The following is a 19,676-nucleotide window of genomic DNA, read 5'->3' as shown; positions in this document are numbered from 1 at the left end:
TGAGGGTGGCAGCTGGGGGAAACAGGCATCTTAGGAGACTAGAAATGTCCTTCAAAGGGACTTCAGTGAGTGCTCAGGGGACTAGGGGTGACTGTGTTAAGAAGGGTTAGAGGTTGAGAGGGAGCCATGAGCTTGGGTCGTCACCCCAATGAGACCATCCAGGCACACAGCTCCCAGGCTCAGGAAGCCTCCTCCAGTCCAGCAGGACCCTCAGGGAGCTGTGACTTCATTGAAGCTGGGTCTAAAGGCTTCCTTCAAGTCTCAGCAAACTGGGTTTTCAAAGACTTTTGATCCCTGAAGCTAATTTACACGTTATCTGGGGCCATGGCAAAGACTTGGCCCTGAAGTGGACAGAAAGAGGCTGTGCTGAGTGATAAATGAGACTAAACAGTGTTCTCATGCTTGGTGATTTCGATAAGAGCATACTACATAAGAGTTAAGAGCATTATAATTCCCTTTATCACCATATAAACATGTCACTTATCTAGAAAGCATACAATTTATTTGTACAAGAGAATGTAAATTTAAAAATTTTCTGAAAACTAGATTAAATCTTGAGAAGCAATTTTCAAGTAAACAAAAACACGCCATGTTAATCAGCACTAGATCTCACCCACCCCCCACATAATATGTATGTACACATTTCTCAAATTCAGACTGCAGCACAGCTGCCTCCTTGGAGGCTTCAGGGGTTCCTAAGCCTAAATTTTACCTCTAGGGTCTTGATCCCTTAAGGGTTCATCCTGAGTTAAAATTTTGTTATCCCCAGAAGCAGAGATGCACTGACTCTGGTGATCTCGGTATGAATGTGTTATGAAATCTAGGTGTCTGTGGTGGGGCCTGAGGGAGGGTAGGAAAGGTGACGAGGAAAAAGCAGAGGGAGCCTGAACACCCTGGGTCTCAGGCACAGAATGAAGAAATCACTAAGGTGAAAAGACAGGCTGGGGCCCAGGAGCTCGTCCAAGTCCTGATGAACAATAAGTCCTGGGCAGCCTCACAGGCCACCAAACACACCTTCAGGCCCGGGATCAAATAGATGGTGGAAGAGCACAGCTATCTGGAAAAGCAGAAAAAAGTGAGGAAGATTTTCTATCTTGAACTTGTGAGCTGGAGAATTACCATTAGTAGCCCACTAATAGGTTATGGCTGATGAGTCCCTTCATAACATACTGAGAGCCACTTTTGACACTCCCGGAAAAGGCAGGTTAACAAAGCCCCTCTGTAGAAGGAAGACTGTAGTTGCTCAATGCACCCAAGCCTCTTTGAACCTTGCTTAGGCTGAACTGCAAATGTCTTGACTGGTCTGGACTCCTTAGTGCAACTCCTTCCCACAGAAGCCATGAGGAGCCTGGTCCAGGAAGCTCCTTTCCTATACCTGCCTTAAAAGGCCCGGCTCTGCTGGGGAGTAAGGTTCATGGGGGCCATCCCAATGCAAAGGGGAATCTCTGCCATCACCCACTGCAACCACATGGTAGCCACTCTGCAGCTGGCAGGCGTGAGGCATGCTGCGCAAACATGGGAGGGCGGAGGCTCTGCCTGACTTGCCAGAAGCCCAGTGCAAAGTCCAGGACAATTGGCAGGCGCTTAGGGAACCTTGGCTGGCGTGCACCATGTCATCCTGTATGATTGGCAGGACCAGCTCCCACCTGAAGACACCGATTCTTGGCGGCTCCTGACAAGGATTGAGAGGATTTGTGGGAGACAGCCCTGAAGCCCTGAGCCCTCAACTCAATGAAGGGATTGTGCTGGTGTAGACCCACAGCCGTCCAGCTCTGTCACTGATGAAGGTCTGAACTGCCATACTCTGCCCCTTTGGTGTCAGTCTTAAAGGTCAGTTTTAGGTGAGTTTCAACCAGTGGCTGCAGATGGGTCCTTTGTTTACCAGTTTCCCCACATCCTTTCTGAGGCCATTGCTAGTTTTTGTCTGCACCAGTCTTAGGGAAAACAACTTGGACACCGTGGGTGAGATCACCAGTGGGCTCCAAGCTGGATCTTGGGCCTGTGACAGGGTGGGTTACCTTGGCATACTCAAACATACTCAAACCCCATTTCTTTTGGGGTGATCAGACCCAACACCAGGTCATGGGGGCGATGAAGTCCAGTGGAGTCCAAGGAATGAGAAAGACAATCTGAGAGAGAAAGTGGGACCAGGGGGCCATCACAAGTGTGGAGGCTGCAAAGGCCCCGGGCTCTGGGAGCCCACGCTATTTATTGGTGCTCAAACAAACAGGTGGTGAGGATGTGGGGGTTGAAAGGAAATAGTGTATCAAGTGAATGAGAAACATGGTTACTTGAGATAATGGGAATGCTAGAAGCAAGGAGCAGCAAGTCTAGCAGACATGCAAGCCCTGCCTCAGCTTCTCTCCCAACACTCAGCTTTTCTTCCAACACATTTCAAGTGTGAGGTTCTCGTGCCCGCTCCTCTTGTACAGTTTGGCGGCCTCATGGAACTTCCCCTGGTAGGAAAACACATCTGCCAGAAACAGGTCATTGTTGGTCTCTCCCCGCTTCTTCCTCTCCTGGAAAAATTAGAAGCACAGGAAATGGCCTCTGCAGCCATGGGCAGGAAGCAGCCTTTACAAAGGTTAGATGTGGCTATTTCAAGTGAGGCCCCTGGGCCTTCCTACTGGAACCTGGGCTTGACTCCTGGCTGTTGTCTCTCTCCCCTAGGTTCCCGCTGGGAATGCTTGACAACAAAAGCAGGCTTTTACCAGACAAGCAAAGATCAAAAAAAGATGCAAACCTTTGTTTGTTTAATGGAAATTCCTCAGGGTTGCTTTCCTGTGTATTCCAAGGCTATGACGGAATAGTTTGAATAGTGTGTGCTCTGACTCACCCATGACCCCTAAGCTCCCAAGATCTCCCAAATCCGCAGGCCCCGTTTGGCAGAGTTGTGGCTCATGGGGATGACAGAGCAGGAGAATGTTTAGGGTTTCTGCCCAAGAGGGAGACCAATAACATAGGATGACAAGTCTTACTATGTCCCTACTTTTAAAGAGAAGGTAAGAAATCCCACATGCTGAACATCCACTAGGTTCTGGGTATATAGTTTATAGACACATGGCCCCTTTATTCCTCTCAGTGACCCTCAGGGTAGGTCTCACTACCCAAGTGTTAGAGTCAAGGACGCTGAGACTCAAGAAGAGGAACAGGTCAGGGTCAGACAGAGCTGGAATTTGGACGCAGTTGTGTCTGACTCCAGATATTCCTTGTATCACATAATGTAGTCTTTTGAAGCAAGTGATGTCCCCAACCACACACACACACACACATACACTTAGCACAGCTAGGATAAAGCTTCTTCCTTCTGTGTCAGGGAACATTCACTTGTCTACAGCTCGAGTATTTGTAAACACTCAGTAGCACCCAAACCCTGAGCCCTAGCAGTTTCCTTTTGCTTGTTTACTAGCAAGAGTAGCATATCGGAGGACGATGAGACATTGAATCAAACTCTTAGACAAGCTGATGAAAGTTTTAACGACTGGAGGCAACATGCTTCCACACTGACAGAAATCATCTTTCAGAAATCCTGCACATATTTCAGGCTTATGAAACAAACTAATTCCTAATAGTTGGAAATGAATTAAAAGCTTGCAGTGAGATAAAAGAGATTTTGGCTGGATGTGATGACTCATGCCTGTGATCCCTGCACTTTAGGAGGGCACAGCAGGAGGATCGCCTGAGCCCAGGAATTCAAGACCAGCCTGGTCAACATAGCAAGACTATCTCTGCAAAAAAAAAACAAAAAAACAAAAAAAAACCTCCCAAAAAAAAGGTTTTACTAGGCATGAAAATGAGTCCATATCCATTCTAGGCCCCAGGATGTCACCATGACCAATAAAAACGATCTATGGCACTCAGCAGGTGCATGTCAACATGGGCAGTTTCTTTCCCCCTGTCAGCAGGACAAGAACATCTCCCCTATCCAAAAGGCACCCACTGAGGATCCACAGTTCTCTGGAATTATGCTGAGCACCCAGATGTTTGCAACTAAGCCCTGAGCAGTCGATGTGGAGCGCACTTGAAGGCACTTCATTTTTTTTTAAGATACACTTTTAGGAATTTACTTTAACCCACTTCCCAGCTCATAGCACACAAGGAGAGGCAGATATTTTGACCTTGGTAAGACCTGACAAGTGACAATAGTTGGACCCCACAGCAACCAGTTACTTTTGTAGAGAGGAAAATTATGCTCCTTGGCTTCAGTTGAAGACCCCTAGATCCAGGCCAGTGGATTTACAAGTGAGAATCAGCAGCACTGGGCATTTCGGGCAATAGCTCTGAACAAGCCCTTTACCATGCGGGTAGGTAAACCCTAGAATATACAGACGCCCCTTACGACACATGGGTGGGGAGGGTACATGGCAGAGAGAGCGTAAGCTTAGGAGACAGAGTGGATTTGAATTCCACTGAGCTTTTGGCTGTGGACCCATGGGGACGTGGCATATGTCTCGCTGAGCCTTAGTTTCCTCCTGCATGTAATAGGGAGAGCAACAGTACGTGCCTCATTCAGTTAACGTGAGGATCTAGAGCAGCATTCGCATAAATGACACATGAGGCACAGAGCAGACTCAACACAGAGCAGCTTATGTTATGAGGCTTAGCAGGCTGTGAGCTCCTGTCAGCCTCTCTCCTCAGCTCTGTGCCCACTGAGCTCGGCACAAGGCTTGGCCCATGACAGGTGTTTATTATGTGGAAATAAATGAGAGGGACAAGACATTTGCTGATTTCCTCCTGTTTCCAGCTGGGAATTCAAATGTATCTCACATTCCCATACCCTCACAATAAATCTGTTGAGGAGAAAAAATGTGTACGCCTTTTAACAGACAGCACTGAGATACACAGAAAGTAAGAACTTTCTGTCTAAGGGCAGGGCGTGGTAGCTCAAGTCTATAATGCTAGTACTTTGGAAGGCTAAAGTGAGCTAATTGCTTGAGCCCAGGAATTTGAAACCAAACTGGGCTACATGGCAAAACCCTGACAATACAAAAAATACAAATAAAATTAACCAGGCGTGGTGGTGCGCACATGTGGTCCCAGCTACTTGGGAGGCTGAGGTGTGAGGATTGCTTGATCCCAGGAGGTCTAGGCTTCAGTGAGCCATGATTGTGCCACTGCACCCTGGCCTGGGGAACAGAGTGAGACCCTGTCTCAAAAAAAAAAAGAGAATAAAAAGAATGGTGTCTACCACCACCCAGCGCCCAGTGGAGGCCTATTGGGTTTGGATGACAAGCTGAATATTCTCAGCCAGGAACAGTAGGGCTGGGAGTTGCCCCAGAACTCTGGGGTGCTCAGTTCAGACCGTGGGCCTTGCTCCCCAGGTCCATTTCTGGGGAATGGAGCTCAGCTCATGTGCATTTGGGAAACTCCTCCAACACTATCAGATTACTGGAGTCTGAGAGGATGGTGACCAGCTATCCGCCACCAGGAGGATGCAAACCAGTTCCTGAGAACCTACTGAATCCTCACAGCAGCCTGTGATGTACGTCCAATCCCTTTTCACAGACAAGAAACCCAACCCTGGAGAGATTGGGAACCCATCTGCCTCAGTCAGTTACCACGTGACAGCTCACACTGCCCACTGCTGTCTCCCCGTGTGTGGCCACTCTGCCCCTGGAGCAAGGCTATGGCCCAGACGCCAGTGAGCTCTGCTCCCATGTCCTCAGGGCTTTTGCCTGCTGACATGGTTTGGCTGTATCCCCACCCAAATCTCATCTTGAATTCCCGTGTGTTGTGGGAGGGACTCAGTGGGAGGTAATTGAATCATGGGGCAAGTCTCTCCCATGCTGTTCTCGTGATAGTAAGTCTCACGAGATCTGATGGTTTTAAAAAGAGGAGTTCCCCTGCACAAGCTCTCTATTTGCCTGCTGCCATCCATATAAGCTGTGACTTGCTCTTCCTTGCCTTCTGCCATGATCATGAGGCTTCCTTAGCCATGTGGAACTGCAAGTCTAATTAGACCTCTTTCTTTTGTAAATTGCCCAGTCTCACTTACATCTTTTCCAGCAGCGTGAAAATGAACTAATACACCTGCCACAAGGGCTGCCCCTGAACCCCAAACCCCAAGTCCACTTTCTTGACAAGTAAGAATGCTTCAACTTTTACCTCAATGCTGCTGATGAGGTCTTGTACTCTCATGAAGGCCTGTGGGGAAAAAATAAAGAAGAAAATCAGCTGCCTTCTTGGCTTCAAAAGTGGGTGATTGGCTGGGGGTGGGAAGTCAAGCTCACCTAGACAGTGAGCCAGTAAGGAGAGGAAGGGAGCAAGCACGGATTAATCATCATGCATGCAAGAGGTTATACCACCCAGCGAGGCGCGGCTTTATCCCCGAAATTGGACCATGCAAAGAACAGCAAAGACATCCCGGTTGCATCAGTCATTTTGGGATCAGGTAAAACAAAACCATGATGTCACAGTCTGTGGCGGTGCCTCCTTGGGAGACTCTAGACCCAAAGAAGAACAAGCCGGTTTGACACTTGGTGGGTGGGGGTGAGCAGGCAGCATCACAGCAGGAGAGGATGAGATGCATGGACTGATGAGAGACTGCCTGCACATCTTGGCAACATGGGTAGAATGCAGGGGACAGCTGTGCCTACCCAGTGGTGCCACAGACACAGGGGACCCAGAGCCCCTGGTACCACAGAAGGAGCGGAGGAGGGGAAAGCTGAGAGGGTATAAAGACAGATTCTGGAAGAAGGTGGAGGGGTAGGGAATGAATCCCACCAAGTCTGTGGAAGGCAAACGCTTATGTAAATCCTAAAATTGCAGCCCTTGCCTTGAACTCACAGTAAAGCCAGAGACTTTAACTCATGGACCTCTAGAAGTTTCTGAGGAACAAGCAGACTGGTGTTAGCTAAGCTAGTTTTGCTGCTTTCAGATTCTGCCCAGGGTTTGGAGGAGCACGAGCCACCAGGTCAGGCTGCTTTCAGGTGGCTTTGCTGTCACCATTTATTGCCCCATTCAAAATGGGCTGACCTGTGCCTAGAGGAGGCAGCAGCTCCGAAGCCCTTTGAACCAAACACACAGAGCAGTCCTGACCACTTGCAGCCTCCGCTCAGCAACATGGCATCTTCCCTCCTGAAAAGACCTCAGGAGATGAGTGAATCCCCGGCCTCTGGCTGCCTTGCAGGTGACCACAATGCAGCTTCATCTTTTCATCCCACAGGACCAGGCTTCCTGTCAAGAGACTGAGGACCCAGGGAGAAACATGTCTCGGCCCCTGTCCCCCTCCACAATTCAGAGGTCCACATTCTAACAGGGAAAGCTGGTCAATTAAACAGATCATGACACCTGGAGCTAAGAGCTCTCCAACTACGAACCAGATGCCTGGAGAACACGGATGAATGGTCTAAGCATGAGCAGGGGTGGGAGGCAGTGTTAAGTGAGGCATCAGAGTCAGAACCTGGCAAACAAGTGTTTGTGAAGAGGAATTCGTAGAAAAGGGCAATGTGGGCATCACATGGGCTAAGGAACAGAGGAGTAGCAGTAGCTGTTGTGCCAAGCTGCAGGTGTTATACACTACCTTCTAGATCTGGGTTTCCTTAAAACACCTTGAGAGGGCAACCCTGCAAAGCCCAGCACAGTGGCCGAGAGGGAAAGGAGCATTAGAAGTCTGAGTCCTTGCTCTGAGCCTACTTCTCTGCTTCTGGGCTCCAACCATCTTTGTGGAAAGGGGACTGCTAGTGACACCTTCTCAAGGGTCTTTCCAGCTGTAGGTTGGCTGTGCTGGAGTCCAGGATTTGCCCACTGAGAAATCTGTTTCCGAGTTCCTTCAACCTGATGCATCCTGCAGCATCACGGCGCCTGTTCAGAGTGGTCAGAAGGCCCCTGAATGCGCTCAGTAGAGGGAAGCCTGGGAACAGGGAGGCACCTGCAGCTCTACTCATGGCCTGGCCAGAGCTCAGCAGCTCTTCTTGCCATCTAGTGGGGCAGACCATCACTGGGGACTACCCTGTGCAAACTGGTGAGCCTGAGTGCCTGTCACAGAGGAAAGAAAGGCGGGGGATACAGGATTTAGATGAAATAGCAACTCCGAACCCTATCGTCAACATCATCCAGCTTTTTCAAAACATTGTACTGATTTTTTTTTTTGTTTTTGACAAAACAAAACTGCGTCACCAAGGCTGGAATGCAGCGGCATGATCTCGGCTCACTGCAGCCTCTGTCTCCCTGGTTCAAGCAATTCTTCTGCCTCAGCCTCCCAAGTAGCTGGGACTACAGGCATGCGCAACCACAGCCAGCTAATTTTTGTATTTTTTAAGTAGAGTCAGAGTTTTACCATGTTGGCCAGGCTGGTCTTAAACTCCTGGCCTCAACTGATCTGCCTGCCTCGGCCTCCCAAAGAACTGGGATTACAGGCATGAGGCACCATGCCTGTCCCATGTTGTACTTAATGGATATTTACCATACACAATTATTTTTTAATTTAAATAAATCAATGAACAGTGTTATTTTAAAAATCTTGTGGCTTTAATACACCCTTTCTATTCTCAGGGAGTGTTTTGGGGATACAGGCTGGGGAGTTAAATAAATGAATGAATAAACTTAGTTGTTATCCATTCAAACATTTGTTGAGCACCAACCTGTCTAAGGCACTGTGCTAGGCAGTGCCCGGTGTTATTAAGATGAAGTACGTGTTTGGTTCCTGGGTGTAAGGAGGTGACAATCTAGAAGGAAGATTTTTAATTTCATTCTGTGCCCAAAACACCTATTCTAGGAATTTGTCATCTTCCTCCCTGCTGGCATTTCTGGGTGGGGCAGGAGAGGGAAGCTCCCTCCATGGAGATGCCTCTTCCCTCCTCTGACTCTTACAGCTTCCTCCGTCTTCACTTTCCTACACTGAGGACATCTAAAAATATAATCTTGATCATTGTGTAACAATGTTCAAGTAATGGCTAGCATCTGCACAACCATCCCTGCTTTAAATTCTCCTTTACAACATCTCAGTTAAGCCTCATGACTGCAGTGGGCGTTCTCACCACCCCCATTTCAGAACTGGGAGGACTGGGGCTCTGAGGGAAGCCGCTGGCCTGAGGTCCCAGAGCCCCTTATCTGACACAGCTGGCTCTCAGCCGGCTTCTGAGTCCTGGTCTGGTCCAGTCTCCTCTCTCTTCATGCCTACAAGTCTTGACCTAACCCAAGGCGGACATTACCTCCCTCTCTGCCACTCCTTCAATATCAGCCCAGGAGTATGGACAAAATGAGCAGCTCGTTAATTGACTGTGCGGAGATAAAGAGGGAAGGGGTAGGGGAGTGGAGGTTGGAAGCCATTCCTTCCTCCATCTCAGGTTCTAGATGGAAACACAGCTCAGGAACATACCTGGGCTTTTCCTTATGTGCAGAAAGGGGTCAGATGTTTTCAGCCATCTCTCTAGCTTTCATAGACTAGGCCAGGAAAGGGCACAACGAATCAAGTCCACGAATCCCGCCATGAAGGTACGTGGGAAGTGCCCACATTGCTGTCAGAATCAGAGACCTTGACCATCTCTCCTACCTTAGTTGGCAGATGCTAAGAAAAGCAGCATTGTATGCAGCATCATGACCAGTGACTACACCGATAATAAAAGCCGCCATTTACGGAGTGCCTGTGATGTGCCAGGCTACTAGCCAGGTGCTTCCCATACATAACAGCTAATAAGAGTGACAGCCAGAATCTGAGATGCTGCTCCTGGGTCAGACTTTACAGGCATCTTCCCACTTGATCCTCACAGCTTTGTGAGGATGTGGCCTGTCATCACCCTACGTCTATAGAGAAGCAATCTTAGAAAGGGTGTCACCTACCCAGGCCCACAGTGAGGAAGTGGCTAAGATACAAGGCCAGGTCAGCCTAACTCCAGAGACTGCTGCAGTCTATGGCCTCTCCGCGCCACCTGGGTCCCCATCTGCCTTCTTAAGGGACCCCACAAGGACCAAACTCCAGCTCCTGCTGGCTAGATGCTTACCTTCTTTGCTGTTTCAAAATCTAAACCTTCTAGCGCTTCCATGGCCAGTTCACGCCAATCAGTGTCTGTGACACCCAAGCAAGCAATCTGGTAGGCTTCCTTGAACAGTTTCCTATCCAGGTACTGGTACATGGGAGCGGACTGCAGGATTTCATCAAGGAAAAAAAGACCGTTTTCAGAGCCATGGAAAGAACCAGATGCATACTGAGCCTGCCTCCAGATGCATGGGACAATCACCCATGCCTGGGGAGCAGCCCTGCAGCCACCAATCAGCACCCTGCCCAGCCTGCCCAGCCCACCCTGTGTGCTCCGTCCTGCACCTCTCTCACGGCTGGGCCACTGTGCTCCACAGCGCAAACTCTCTGCCCATCCTCGCCTCCTTCCCACCTGCAGGCCTGCCTCGCCACAGGATGTCACCCTCGCCTGGCATGCCTTTGCCCCTCCCCACTCTCTCTCTGGAAAATACCCATTTGGCTTTCAAGGCCCTGTTGAAATGCCACCTCTTCTGGAGAGTCCTCCCGAGCCCCTCAAGCCCCCCACCCCAGGGGAAAGAGTCTCAGCTTCCTCTGCCCTTTGTCCAGATCTCAGGTTGTGCCGCATTTAGAGGCCTGTTCCCACAGCAAAGCCATGCACAGCCCGTGGGCAGTGGTGGGTTGTATCGGCCTCCCTCAGCAGACCCCCAGTCTATGTTTGCTGACAGAATGAATGAGTTCCTGGGAGGAAGGGGTCTGGGATGGCCTCTTCTTCCAGGGACTGAGTCCAAGAAAGGTAAGTGATTTGCTCCAAGTTACCCTGGAAGCCCCTGGAAACAGGTCTCCTGCTTCCTGCCCTGGGGACAGATGCCCTCCTACAAGATGGGGTTGCCTTGCTGTAAGTGCCCATGAATAATTCCTAACGACTTCTCTTTCTTAGGTTTATAAAGGGCTTTTGGCTGTCCCCATAGTCCTGTGCAGTAGGTGTTATTTCTCCCTGGCTACAGCAAAGGAGACCGAGACTCAGAGAGGACAACAGACCTGTCCCAGCAAATAGCTGGCAAATGGAGAACCTCAGGGTAGAGCCAGAGGTTCCTTGACTCCAGGTTCTGTGCCCCTTCTTGCCATGTATGTGGTCGTGTGTATATGTGCATATGTGTGTACATGTTACCGGTGGAGGGTCTTGACCACAAGCCATCAGGTTCTTGGTGTTTTCAACAAAGAATTGAACAAAACACACAAACAAAGCAATGAAGGAATGAAGCAACAAAAGCACAGATTTATTGAAACAAAAGTACACTCCACAGAGTGACAGCAGGCTTGAGGAAGCGGCTCAAGAGCACCAGTTGCAAAATCTTCTAGGGTTTGAGTACCCTCCAGAGGTTTCCCGTTGGTTACTTTGTTATACCCTACGTAAATGAAGGAGTGGTACACAACCATTGTGATTGGTTGCAGGAGGGGACCAATCAGAGGTACTTTTTATTTTTTATCTGCTATGCAGTGCAAAGGGACTAGCCTCTGATCCTTTTGTTACTTGGGTGTGGAGAGGTGAGGTTTTTCTTTTGATTCAGTTCTAGGAAGTCAGCATGAATCAGCCTTAGGTTCCCTCCCTCCAGACCCTATTCTCCTGTGTCATGCGGGAACAAGTCTGTGTTTGGCCAGGACATCTTTAACAAGGAAAGGCCTTGCCCTTGTTTTAGGCCAGCCAGTGTGCTTCAGGGGCCTGCATCTCTCCTGGCTTCCTGGGCAGGAAAGAGCAGTCACCCGGGACCTATGTGCTAATGGTTTCCAAATGTGGATGTGGAAGTGCTGTTTTCTCTGTTTGCGGCCTTTATCTTTGAAATTTCCAGTCCCATTTTTTAGTTTTAGTATTGAAGGCAAGTTTTTTCTCTTTAAGCTTGTGTGAACCAAAAGTAAAATTCTAAGCCCTCTGTGCCTCCATTCAATGAACCCCTCCCCTTGGAGAAGGGGAATTCCAAAAAACCCCTAAAAAACTAGTTTCAACCATCATGGGCATAAGGGGTCAGGCATGCCTCATTTTACCCTCCTCCCTTTAGAGTTTAGACACAATAGACCAGTATTAACAAGAAAACTGGGGTCTCAAGACTGACAAAACAGACTGTAGCAATGAGGCAGGATAGTACAGTCTGGAGGCAGGGAACTTAAGGCCAATTCATGCTGAATCAAGGAGAAACACCAAGGTCTGGGGGGAAGCAGGGAATCTGAGGCCAATTCGTGCTGACTTCCCAAAGCTGGATCAAAAGGGAAACACCTGGGTCTGGAGGCAGGGGCCCTAAGGCCAATTAATGCCAACTTCTTGAAGCTAAACCGAAAGGAAAAACCCAGCTCCCCGTGCCTAAGTAGCAAAGGGTCAAAGGTTACTCTTTCTACACCCCTCCCCCTTCCACCACGGCTTAGACAAAAAGGGAGAGTGGCTTGGAGTGGCCACAGGCCACGCAGGGAGCATCCCTGCATCAGCATAGGGTGCCATTCACCTCAGTCTTAGCCACAGACCAAATCCTTCAACCATATAAAGGGTAATTGATAGGAACCTCAAAAGGGGTACTTGAAACCCAGAAAACTGTAATTGGGCCCTTGAGCTGCTCAGGCCCAGTCCCACCCTGTGGAGTACCTTCTCTCTTTTATAAATCCCTGATTTTGGTACTTCGATCCTGTGTTTCATTCCTTTGTTACTTAGTACGTTTTGTCCAATTTTTTGTTCAAAACACCGAGAACCTAGACAACTTACACCCAGGGCCCTCCTTCCAGTAACAGCAGTAGAACACTGTATTTCAACTTAACTCTGATATACCATTGATGGCAGTGGCTACTCCAGATCACTGAGTTTTGGACAATGAAATGTAGCCAACTGTTCAACTGTAGCTCCCAGCTGCAGCAGGGAGATGTGGCTGGGGCTGCACACTCCATGAAGCCCTTCCAAGTTGGGGTGGGAGCTCTCCAGGTGCCACTGCAGCTGCCCAAACCATTGGGTTGCAGACCTGGGCCTCCCACTCCACAGAGAAGGCAGGAGCCCTGCCCTCCAGGGCAGGGCTGTAGCTGCCCAACTTGTGGCTGCAGGTCTGAGCCTCCCTGTGCTCTTGGGAGGCCAAGAGCAAGCAGGATCCCTGCCCTCCCAGGCACAGCTGTAGCTGCCCAAACCATGGCTGCAGACTTAGGCACCCCTGCACTCTTGGGGGCCAGGAAGCACCCCTTGCCCTTGCAGGCTCAGCAGTGCCTGCTCCCATTGCCTGGCTTCTCCCTGCTGTTGGTGCCCACTCCAATCTTGGAGGAATGTTGGGGCCAAGCTCAGGTGTCATGAAGGCAGCAGGAGGCAGACAGATTCTTGGATGGAAGGGGGCAGGTCCCCAGTGAGGCCCCACCTTCAGGCCAGGGAGGGTCTGAAGGCTGGGAGCCAAGCTGCCAGTCCCACGGACTGGACTGGGAACTTGTGGTGCCTTTTCCAGGCCCACTCAAGTACCAATCAGCATACACTTTCTCCCCTCTGAGGCCCATAAAAACCTCAGGCTCAGCCAGAGCTAAGCAGACTACAGGATGACCAGCTGCAGAGAAGAGCTACCCTTTCTGCTGAGAGCTTCACAGACCTGCAGAGACTTTGGGACTACCAGCTTCAGAGAGGAGCAACCCACTCCAGGGCTTCCTCTCTGCTAGGAGTTGGGCAGATGTCGGGATGACCAGTAGAGAGAGGAGCTACCCTCTCCAGGGGCTCCAATCTGCTGAGAGCTGCAGAGACAGTGAAATGACCTGCCTGCAGAGAGGAGCCACCCTCTCCAGGGCCTCCTTTCTGCTGAGAGCTGAACACTCCACAGGACCACCTGCTTACAGAGAGGAGCTACCCATTGTGGGTCTCCTCTGAGCTGTCTTAACACTCAATAAATCTCCTCTTCATCTTGCTCACCCTCCACTTGTCTGCATACCTCATTCTTCCTGGACACAGGACAAGAACTCAGGCAAAGGCGCCACTGGCCACAGAGGTTTCTGGTCAGAAAAACGACACTCCAAAGATCCCATAACAGCATCATGCAACAGTAGGCCCTTAAAGAAATCAAAGTATTTTACCCCAAAATATATTTTGTTGACATATTTTGAAATGGGCCTGCAAAGCTTTCTCTTGTGCGGGCAAATTTGCATTCTGTAGAGAATCTCCTTCTCTTACTAGGTCTTTTCTGGAGAGTCTGACACTTTTTAAGGTCAGACAAGAGACATTTGCCATCTATTCTCTCTGAAGCTTGCTACCTGGAGGCTTCATCTACATGAAAAGAACCTGGGCTTGGCTGGGCACTGTGACTCACGCCTGTAGTGCCAGCACTTTGGGAGGCCGAGCTGGGTGGATCATGAGGTCAGGAGATCGAGACTATCCTGGCTAACACGGTGAAACCCCATCTCTACTAAAAATACAAAAAAAATTAGCTGAGCATGGTGGTGGGTGCCTGTAGTCCCAGCTACCTAGGAGGCTGAGGCAGGAGAATGGTGTGAACCCAGGAGGTGGAGCTTGCAGTGAGCCAAGATCACACCTGGGTGACAGAGCGAGGCTCCATCTCAAAAAAAAAAAGAAGAAGAAGAATGTTATCATTAGGATTATCATTATTTGATTCATATTTTTACTACTCAACAAATATTGAATGATAAACATATACACTAGTCTGGGAGTGGTGGCTCATGCCTGTAATGCCTGCACTTTGGGAGGCCAAGGTGGGTGGATCATGAGGTCAGGAGATCGAGATCATCCTGGCTAACACAGTGAAACCCCGTCTCTACTAAAAATACAAAAAATTAGCTGGGCATGGTGGCAGGCAACTGTAGTCCCAGCCACTCGGGAGGCTGAGGCAGGAGAATGGCATGAACCCGGGAGGCGGAACTTGCAGTGAGCTAAGATCGTGCCACTGCACTCCAGCCTGGGCAACAGAGCGAGGCGCCGTCTCAAAAAAAAAGAAAAAAAGAACCTGGGCTTAAGCTCCAGCTTACTCTTTCAACCAACTGCCAATCAGGAAATCTTTGATCCACCTATGACCTGTGAGTCCCCTCCACTCCCACTCCCACCCTGCATCTGAGATGTCCACCTTTCTGGGGCTGAAGTAATGTATACCTTACATGTATCAATTTGTGTCTTTGCCTGTATCTTTTGTCTCCCTAAAATGTATAAAACCAAGCTGGGCCAGGGCGCAGTGGCTCATGCCTGTAATCCCTGCACTTTGGGAGGCCATGGCAGGTGGATCACGAGGTCAGGAGATCAAGACCAGCCTGGCTAACATGGTGAAGCCCCGTCTTTACTAAAAATACAAAAAATTAGCCGGGCGTGGTGGCGGGCACCTGTAGTCCCAGCTACTCAGGAGGCTGAGGCAGGAGAATGGCATGAAGCCAGCAGGCGGAGCTTGCAGTGAGCCGAGATCGTGCCACTGCACTCCAGCCTGGGTGACAGAGCGAGACTCCGTCTCAAAAATAAACAAACAAAAACCAAGCTGTGACCCAGCCACCTTAGGCACATGTTCTCAGGACCTCCTGAGGCTTTGTCATAGGCCATGGCCCTTGACCTTAGCAAAAGAAACCTAAGGTGATGGAGACTTGTGTCAAATACTTTTTGGTTTATAGCCATTTACCCTCTGACAGCAAGACGTGGCTGCTCCCGAGAGCTTATCTTTTCCACTGTGCCATCCTTCTCACCTTCCCCTCCTTTAGTGGGGCAGCAGGCATGGGCTGGGGAACAGGTGACCTAGCTCAGCTACATCCTAGGCTTGTGACTTTGGGTAAATCCATTAACTTTTTTTTTTTTTTTTTAGATGGAGTCTCACTCTGTTGCCCAGGCTGGAGTGCAGTGGCTTGATCTCAGCTCACTGCAAAATCCACCTCACAGCAATTCAAGCAATTCTTATGCCTCAGCCTCCCAAGTAACTGAGATTACAGGCATGCGCCACCATGCCAGCTAATTTTTGTAGTTTTAATAGAGACAGCATTTCACCATGTTGGCCAGACTGGTCTCAAACTCCTGACCTCAAGTGATCAACCCACCTCGGCCTCCCAATGTGCTGGGATTACAGGTGTGAGCCACCGTGCCCAGCCTAAATCCATTAACCTCTGTTTGGATGCCCTGCCCAGCTCAGGCTACCATGGGCAAACAAGAGAGGTGCTCCAGAAATGATGAAGCACTGGGCAAAAGGCAGGCATGACCATTACCTCTGTAAGAGGACCCAGGTTCAGCTACATGAGCCAAACATGAAAGGTGGGAAGAAAATCAGGTTTAATTGGAGAGCCGGCAAATGGAGATGTCAAACGAACGTTCTAAAGGAGCATCTTACATTTTCAAATTGACCATAGGGGTTTTAAAGCGAAACTTGGCATGGGAGATATGGGAATGGTGCAGGACACAGAATCTGTGTCTTTGTCCCCATGGCTGTCTCAGGTCACTGCTGGTCTGGAGGTCTGATTGGTGTTATCTTGACTTTGGCCCAATAGTGGTGGACTAATTGTTCATGACTCCCCCTAAGCAGGAGTATTCCACAGAGGCTCCATGCCTGGTTTGTTTCAAGATTCGCCTTTGGGGTTTCTTAAACAAGAGCATAATTAGATAAACATGCATTGCCAGAGAGGAGTGTCTACAGAGGGAAGGAATGAAGGGGTGAGAGTGGAGAGATGAAAGAAAAACAAAGTAGGTGATTTTTAAAACTGAGGTCCCAGCAGCCAAACTACCACTGGCCTTGAGATAAGCAACATTAAAACCATTTACACTCCACTAATGTTGACTGACTGACAACCAGCTCCGTTCTACCAGCCACAGCTATGGCTTTAATTAGACAAGAGACTGATTTCAGTAACTTTCCCCTGACAAAAAGACCACCGAGCTTGCGTTAGTTCTGGCCGGTCTACAAAAATCACATACTTGCGTGCCTTTGTGTCCCGAAAAAACCTTTTGACATATAGGGCCTAATTGTAACACATTTAAGTGGTCCCCACTCCAAACTGAACACGGGTCATATGTTACATACATATTTGTTCAATACACGTCAGGACCACCTTCATGAGCATTCATAGCTCCTCCCAAAGCCTGTTAAATGTGTATGATTAGCCAACCTGTCATCAGATCCCCACAGGAGCTCTGGGTACAACTGACAGTGGGAAACGTGCACTATAATTTTGACTGAACAACAAAGTGAGAGCCCATCTCTACAAAAAATCAAATTAGCCCTGGGTGGCTGCACACACCTGTAGTCCCAGCTACACGGAGGCTGGAGCAGGAGCATCACTTGAGCCCAGGAGGTTGATACTGCAGTGAGCCATTTTTCATGCCACTGCACTCCAGCCTGGGTGAAAGAGTGAGACCCCATCTCAAAATGATAATAATAAATTTTAAAAAGACTGAATGTTTTGTGTACTTCCTGGATAACTCCAGAAACATATTCTCAGCCCTGCAAGACATACACAAGTAAACTAGTGCTATGTCTAATCCCACAATATCTAAATCAATGGCTTTTATCATGGTTTGTATCAGGCCCCTTCTGGTGGGAAAAATTGCTCATGATTTTGGCCACGATTATAGGAACAGGCTTATTCTTCTGCTGTGGACTGTCTTGCTGTTGTGTGCCATGCATGGGAATGCAGGACCAGTTCTCCCAGAGGCTTCTGGCCCTTGCGCCATGATGCTCCAAAAGATTTTGTCTGTAAGTTCAGGGACTTGCAAATACTTTCAACTCCAAGTAGATCAGTTCCATTCCACAGCTCCCTAACTACTCCCCTTTTCAGTTGGAAGTAGCCAGAATGAGTATATTGCTCATTTTCCATGGAAATGGAATGGAACTTGACAGTAAGGAGTTTGTAACCAGAGACTTCAGTTTTGCTGTTTTGGTTACGGTGGCCTTATAGCATAGTTTGAAGTCAGGTCCTGTGATGCCTCTGGCTTTGGTCTTTTTGCTTAGGATTGCTTTGGGTATTGGGGCTCTTTTTATTTTTATTTATTTATTTATTTTTATTTTTATTTTTATTTTTTTGAGACAGAGTCTCACTTTATTGCCCAGGCTGGAGTGCAGTGGCGCTATCTCGGCTCACTGCAAGCTCCTCCTCCCGGGTTCACGCCATTCTCCTGCCTCAGCCTCCTGAGTAGCTGGGACTACAGGCACCCACTACCATGCCCAGCTAATTTTTTTGTATTGCTAGTAGACACGGGGTTTCACTGTGTTAGCCAGGACGGTCTCGATCTCCTGACCTCGTGACCCGCCCGCCTCAGCCTCTCAAAGTGCAGTGATTACAGGCATGAGCCACGGCGCCCGGCCTATTGCGGCTCTTTTTTTCTTTTTTGGTTACATGTTGTTAAACCAAGTTTAGCCTAAAGCTGCCTCCTTACATATTTTAAGTTCAGCCTGAAGGTTTCTCTGTACATTGTGACCTGTAACAAGTGGAGGTGTAAACGGACCATAGCCTACACTTGTGCCAGTCACCGAGTTTTGGACAATCAAATGTAGCCAACTGTTCAAACTGTATTCAATAAGGCAAATGCCAACCTGTAACCAATCCAGCTGTTTCTGTACCTCACTTCTGTTTTCTGTACATCACTTTCCTTTTTCTGTCCATAAATCCTCCACCACTTGGCTGTGCTGGAATCTCAGCGCCTACTGGCTCAGGAGGCTGTCCAATTCACGAATCGTTCATTGCTCAATTAAGCTCTTTTAAATTTAACTTGGCTGAAGTTTTTATCAATGTGAATTTTAGAATTTTTTTCTAGTTCTGTGAAAAATGTCATTAGTACTTTGATATGAATAGTGTTGAATTTGTAGATTGCTTTAGGCAGTATGGCCATTTTAATTATATTGATTCTTCCAGTCCATGAACATGGAATGTTTTTCCATTTGTTTGTATCATCTGTGATTTATTTCAGCAACAAAAAAACAACCCTATTAAAAAGTGGGCAAAAGATATGAACAGACATTTCTCAAAATAAGACATACATGCAGTCAACAAACATGAAAAATGCTCAACATCACTAATCATCAGAGAAATACAAATCAAAACCACAATGAGACACCATCTCCCATCAGTCAGAATGGCTATTATTAAAAAGTCAAGAAACAATAGATGCTGGCGAGGCTGAGGAGAAAGGGAATGCTTATACGCTGCTGGTGGGAATGTAAATTAATTCAGCCACTGTGGAAAGCAGTTTGGAGAGTTCTCAAAGAACGTAAAACTACCACTCGACCCAGAAATCCCATTTACTCGGTATGTATCCAAAATAAAATAATTCTACCAGGCCAGGCACAATGGCTCATGCCTGTAATCCCAGCACTTTGGGAGGCCGAGATGGAAGGATCGCTTCAGCTCAGTTTGAGACCAGCCTGGACAACCAGGGAGACCCTGTCTCTGCAAAAAAAAATTTCAAAATTAGCCAGGCATGGTGGTGCCTGCCTGTGATCCCAGCTACTTGGGAGGCTGAATTGGGAGGATCAATTGGGCCCAGGGAGTCAAGACTGCAGCGAACTGTGATCACATCTCTGACAGAGCGAGATGCTATCTCAAAAAAAACCAAATCATTCTACCAAAAAGACATGTGCACTCACATGTTCATCGCAGCACTATTCACAATAGTGAAGACACAGAATCAACCTAGGTGTCCATTAGTGGTGGATTGGATAAAGAAAATATGGTACATACACACCATGGAATACTACGCAGTCATAAAAAAGAACAAAATTATGTCCTTTGCAACAACATGGATGCAGCTGGAGGACATTATCCTAAGCGAATTAACACAGGAACACAAAAC

At 48.4% G+C, this 19,676-nt stretch overlaps 1 protein-coding gene across 18 annotated transcripts in view; it reads left to right on the top strand.

Annotated features, from left to right (window-relative positions):
- EFCAB12 (EF-hand calcium binding domain 12) overlaps positions 1 to 13,831 on the top strand; it is a 48,345-nt gene extending 34,514 nt beyond the window's left edge. For 6 of the 18 annotated variants that reach the window (XR_010125818.1, XR_010125814.1, XR_010125817.1 and 3 more), the window contains one exon: positions 1,634 to 13,831. The gene's annotated coding sequence lies outside the window, so the exon portion shown is untranslated. The remainder of the gene's footprint in view (positions 1 to 1,633) is intronic. The other 12 variants (XR_010125827.1, XR_010125822.1, XR_010125823.1 and 9 more) reach the window with 5 other exon arrangements.
- The last annotated feature ends 5,845 nt before the right edge of the window (positions 13,832 to 19,676 follow it).

Source organism: Pongo pygmaeus, chromosome 2 (assembly GCF_028885625.2).
Source record: "Pongo pygmaeus isolate AG05252 chromosome 2, NHGRI_mPonPyg2-v2.0_pri, whole genome shotgun sequence".
NCBI lineage: Eukaryota > Metazoa > Chordata > Mammalia > Primates > Hominidae > Pongo > Pongo pygmaeus.
The sequence above is the reverse complement of the archived record's forward strand: the minus strand, read 5'-3'. Positions and strand labels throughout refer to the sequence as shown.